The following is a 6,000-nucleotide window of genomic DNA, read 5'->3' on the forward strand; positions in this document are numbered from 1 at the left end:
GAAATTAGCTTTGCAAGAGGCTAGGTAACTTTTAGCATCTTTGGCACATGTGTATACAGGTAATAACAGAACTAAAGGTTTGGGCGAATTAAGAGGATTTTATTTGGAAAGATGCCGAGTGCAATCACACACAAACAGTAGCAATTCACACAGACACAGCCTTCAGAGCTAACTGAAATGGAAATACAGAAACCGAATAGTAGCATGAGGGGTTTATATGGAGAGTGATACAGAGAGAGTGAGATGCAGTGAAACGTCCTTTGTCTCTTGGTGCAAGAGGAAATGGTTATTCACTGGGGTTTGGTTCCAGCACCTTCTGCTGCCGCCATGACGAATCCATGGATATTCAAGTCTCATTAAATACAATTGTGTGATAAAATGGTGTACTTTATATAAAAATGGCAAAATCAAGGTTTCCTATTAGGGATATATATATATATATATATATATACACATACTTAAAACATTTCCAAGCTGTGGATGCTTGAATTCATGGATATGAAGGGCCAACTGTATACCTGGAAAGGCAGGTGGAGAAGGAATATGCAAATCTCCGTCAAAAGCATACAATCCAGCAGCTTCTTAAAATCACAGCAACGGAAAAGGCCTCCCTTAATCTGCCAGCAATTGAGGTCATGTGGAAGTACTTAAGATTAAAGTTCTCATGAGGGACTCCTTTCGACAACCCAACTGTTCTCCAGCACTGTTCCCAGTTAACAATTCAGAGCCAGTCCCCCTTCCTTCCACCATGCTTCTTTGCTATTAGAACTGCTTTTCTAATGTGGTTTTGAAAGCTTCCTTTGAAATTCAGATCATTAGCCAAAAGTCCAGGGTGGTCCCTTTTGTATCTGCTCCTTCTAACATTCTTATTGTATTTGCATGTATCTGAAAATGGTGCACAGCACTCTGTTGTCTGTGATGCACAAGATAGGAATCCATCCCTTGCAAGCTTGCTTTCAGAGTTTTACGGCACCCATTCAATGCTGAATGCATAACTGGATACTTAAGGTACAGACCTATCAAGAGAATTTCCTTCCATCTTCTTAATTTTAAGAGCAACAACATAACATCGCTGCAACAACTCTCAGCTTTGGTGTGCATTGTATATCGGCAACATTCTCAGGGCAACACAGTTGTAGATATCCAAACTGCACATATTAATTGGATGAATGATCAGGTAAGGGAAGGACAGAAGGGGATACAATTTCACACTGTGTGTGTTGCTAAAGTATGCAACTGAGTACTGCAAGATGCAGTGGTAAGCTGCTTTGGATACTATGCTGAATGATTGGATAAAAAGCAGTGACGGTTGCCAACTTGAAGGGCTTTAAAAGGGGATTACATAAATTCAGGGATCATTACTAGTTATGACTATGAAGAGCGCCCTTCCCTTATGCAGGGGATCCGTTCTAGACACCACCACTCCAAGCGCAAGAGGGAAATTCTGGGAATGCTTGAGCCCCAGTGAAAACAATGGGGCTTGTGCATGCCACAGGCGTGCATGCCACTGCTTTTTCTGGTGCACAGTTTTCAGCATATGCGCCCGCATATGACCAGAACCAGAAAGACCAAATTTTTGCTAGAGAATACAAGATGGAGGGTGTAGTTGTACTTTGTTGTCACGTGTCTTCAAATCTTTTCTGACTTACAGTTAACGCCAAGACAAAGTTATCACTGGCTTTTTTTGCCAAGATTTGTTCAGAGTGGGTTTGCTGTTGTCTTCCTCTAAGGCTGAGAGAGTGTCCAAGGCCACCAGTTAAGCTTCCATGGCCAAGCAAGGATTCTCTCAGTGTCCTAGTCTAACTCTCAAACCATTACACAATGCTGGCTCTCCACATTTGTACTTATGGCGTACTTATGGGCTATCCATTGGGGTATCTCATTGGTCACTGACAGAATGCTGGATTAGATAGCCGTCAAGTCTGATTCAGCAAATGTCTTATGCTATTAACTGGTTGCCTATCAATATGGCTTAAGAGAGAATCATCACCATCATGTTGTTGTTACTTATTATATTTATATCCCATCCTACATCATGGGATTTCAGGGTAGCATACAATTAAAATCTATTGAACCATTTAAGGAACAAGTCATCTTTATCCAACACTAAAAAGGAACAATTTCTGTGCTCCTCCTCATTGCAGTTCCCATGCAGGAGGGATACACAACATGCCACAATTCCAAGCAACTTTCCTCTTGCCTTGACACTGCAGTGTCAAGGAATAAAACAACTGTTGCCCAAAATCATAGCATAAAATGAGCCCAACGCAACCAAGCTGCTGCCTGAGACAGAGGTGAGAATTCTGAACTCTTCAGATATACAAGTCTAAGGGATTCTAGAATCAGTCTGTGCTAAGGAATGCTGGGAGCTGCAGTTGAAAAAATCTGGTGGGCTACATGACTCCTACTCTGGACTTATAAACAACATGTCCAAATTTTAGTAGTTCTGAAGTCAATGGAAGCTTGGCTACAAAGTTGGCTTGAGAGCAGTTTAAACTACAATATATTCTTTAGGCGGGCTATAGATCGCCGCTTTGAGGCGGTCTGCCACCGCCTCTGTTTGCTCCGTAAGGGAGCCGTCGCAGCCACACCGCGCGGCTCCCTTACGGAGCAAAAAAGAAGCTCCAAAATGGAGCTTCTTTCTGCGGTACCTCTGAGACGTCGCGAGGCGCCTGGGGCGCATTCGCGACGTCACAGGTGCCGCGACACGTTCGGATGCACAGCGTCCGATATGTAAAGATGGCGCCGGCCGTGTGGAACGGCCAGCGCCATATTGTACGGACAGAGTCCGTATTAGACCCAGGGGCTTCTAGAAGAGACGCCCCCTTTTTAAAATGGGAGTGCCGGTCTGTAACCGGCCTTAGTTACTTGGGATAATTTACTTTTTGCCCAAGGAAGATGACCAGGAACGAGACAATGACTTACCTAAATTATAACACAGATGTCCAGAAAAGCCCCTCGACATATCCAAGTGTCGGCCGCAGTAATTTCATCTCCATCCAATTATTTTCATCCTCAGCACTTTCCTAAGTCACCATCCATCCATGATCCACACCTGTCAAGAGAAAGAGGTGTGAAACTGTGTGCCCACTATCCTAGACTTTTAAAATTAAAGGTGGAACTCTGCAAGTGTCTTACTCCTGTGTAAGTTCCTGTATGGAAATAGTCTGATATTTTTCTCCAATCGGGAAAGGCCACATTCAGCTGAAGCTGTTCAGAATTGCATATGTAGTGCCAATGCACACAGATGCAAACATGCACTGGGTTATGCATTCAGCTGTACATTTGGTAACTGGATGTAGTTGTGCAACAGTACCATTCAATGCAAGGGTTACAAACCAGAATTAATGTATACCCATTCAGAACTTTACATGATGCAACCATGTGGTAGACCTAGTGCAGGGGTAGGCAACCCTTTTGAGCCGGGGGCCGGGCTGCTGTCCCTCAGACAACTGGGGGGCCGAAGCCAAAAAATAAATAATTAAATAATTTTTTTTTTTAAAAAAAATTTAAATAAATAAATAAACCGGGACAAATGTAGGACAAAATTTTCAAACGGAGGGCACTTTTTAAATAAAAAATGGAGGTCACACGAAAAAATTTGCTGATTTTTAAAAAAATGTTAAGATAAATGCATGTTTCTGAGGCTTCTATAGACAATTGCCCCATCATGCCCCTCGCGCGAGACGCCAAAGGCCCCGGCGGCAATCGGCGGCAGGACCAGGCTGGGGCCAGTCCCAAGGCCTCGCCGGGCCGCATCCGGCCCGCGGGCCGCAGGTTGCGTACCCCTGACCTAGTGTTTCAAAAATCCAGCTGATACTGCCAGCCCTTGTTTTTATATCGCTATTTTATTGAATATTGTGTGTTTAAATTGTTTTTATTATGCTGTAAACTGCTATGATCCATGGAATAGCGCTATATAAATAAATTTTATTATTATTATTAAAAAGTCACCCGCTATTGAGGTAGGATATTTTCATTTATTTTCCTGCTCTCAAGCACACTACTGGTATTTACAATCCAAATACTCTTAAAGCAACCTTCTGTATTACACTTTTGTACACAAATCTGAGAACTAGCATGCTGTAGTCATCTGAATATTGAATAGGATTCTGGGAGACCTGGGTTCAAATATCTGCTTGGACATGAAAAACTGAAGGCAACACCAAACCCTCCCTAAAGAAATCTTGCAAATAGACCAAAAACAACAACAACAACAAAAAATCCCCACCATCCTGGACACCAGTATAACTGTCATGGCTCCATCCTATGGAATCCTGGGACGTGTCATTTGTTGTGGTACCAGAGCACTCTGACAGAGAAGGATAAGCAGCTCATAATACTACAAAACCCAGAATTCCATAGCATTGAGCCATGGCAGCAAAGTTATCGCTTTACTAGGACAATACTTTTCCAACAAGATTTTCTGTAACACCCTGGTTTTGAGAACTCACCCCCAAAGCTGGGCACTGGAGAAACAGGCCGCTTGTAGCTGGCAGCCTTCCCCTCCAAAGAACAACTCCTGTCTTCTTCATGCCATGGGAAATTGCAAATGCTAGCATAACAGAGCTTTACAGTAGCAATGAACCGAAAAGGACTCAGACCACTGTGAAATGGGACTCAACGATGACTAAACTTTGCTGGATTAGGATCAAGGTTCAGGCTGCAAATTACCAACCTTCATGTTTGGGATGTGGTCTGCATGACATCAGATGGCTTTCCAAGGGACCCCAAAGGTGTACAGAGTCACACAAATGCAAATCCGTGGATTTTGTAATTGTACCTTGCCTCTAAACTGATAATTTTATAGTGTGCAATCATGTGTTTTAGATGATACTCTTGGCTTTTAGGTAAACTCTGTGCCGTTATAAGCCTAGTGTTTCACTGTTATAAATACTCATGACTGTGCATGCTTGTGGGGAAATAATATGATTGAATTCTCCACTTTAAGAGAGTCCATATGTGTAGGACTGTAGATTGGTGATTCAATTCAATCCAGCCTGTAATGGGAAGGTAAATAAGTTTGCGTGCGTATGTATGTGGTGAGTCAGTGTGATGTAGTGGTTTGAGTTTGGGACTATGACCCTAGAGACCAAGGTTTGATTCCCACTCTGCTATGAAACCCAGCTTGGGCAAGTCACATACTGTCAGCCTTAGGGGCAGGCAATGGCAAGCCTCCGATGAACAAAACTTGCAAAAAACAACCCCCAATATAGGTTCGCCTTAGGGTTGTTGTTAAGTTGGAAATGACTTGAGGGCTCACAACAGCAACAGCATGCATGTGTGTGTGAAGCCACTTGAAAGTAAAATAAGAAGACATCTATGCAATCTGGGGCATGCTAGCTTCCTGGTAACATAAGGATTTTGCAGCTCAAAATGTTAAAGAAGTTTTCATAGTGAAAACCAGCAATGGAATTTCAGGCATTTCCGATGGGGGGACATTTTAGACATGTCCATAGCCCCCAGAGGCTCTTAGGGGGAGAAAACTGTTCCGAAGACCCTCTCCAATTGCCAAATTCTGCCCTACATGCAAATAGCAAATACATTCTCACCCTTCTCTCTCACCCCAGCCATGTTGGCTGAGGGATTCAGGAGCATGTTGTCCAAGAAAGTAACTTCTTCAAGCTCGTCTTTACCCTTGTAGAGATCAAGATCTGATGCACTCAAGAATACTAAGCTGATAGGGCCAAAGGAATCCAATGATACCAATTGGAAATGTATGCATTCCTAGGCATTTGCTCTGAAAACCACTCCCCAGCCCTGTGGCATGGCCATATCAATCATGTGCCAGAATGGCTCCTTTGTGCCCAGTGAGCCCTGAAATAATGTGGTGAATAAAAAGAAGTCACAGGAATGTGGGCAGAGGGCCCGAGAGGGGGTGTTTAAAGAAATGGTGGAATGCTTCACATGCCATATCCTTGAACTCACCAGTCATTCTACAGCCCGGAGGTTGAAGGGGCATGGCAAGGGCAGTGCCCATGATTTTGAACATTTCCAGAT

General features: G+C 43.3%; 1 protein-coding gene across 1 annotated transcript in view; it reads right to left on the minus strand.

Moving 5' to 3' along the window:
- Positions 1 to 3,052, minus strand: part of PTP4A3 (protein tyrosine phosphatase 4A3) — a 96,455-nt gene extending 93,403 nt beyond the window's left edge. The window contains exon 1 of the mRNA XM_042464560.1: positions 2,926 to 3,052. The gene's annotated coding sequence lies outside the window, so the exon portion shown is untranslated. The remainder of the gene's footprint in view (positions 1 to 2,925) is intronic.
- Positions 3,053 to 6,000: the final 2,948 nt, after the last annotated feature.

Source organism: Sceloporus undulatus, chromosome 4, assembly GCF_019175285.1.
Source record: "Sceloporus undulatus isolate JIND9_A2432 ecotype Alabama chromosome 4, SceUnd_v1.1, whole genome shotgun sequence".
NCBI classification, from domain to species: Eukaryota; Metazoa; Chordata; class Lepidosauria; order Squamata; family Phrynosomatidae; genus Sceloporus; species Sceloporus undulatus.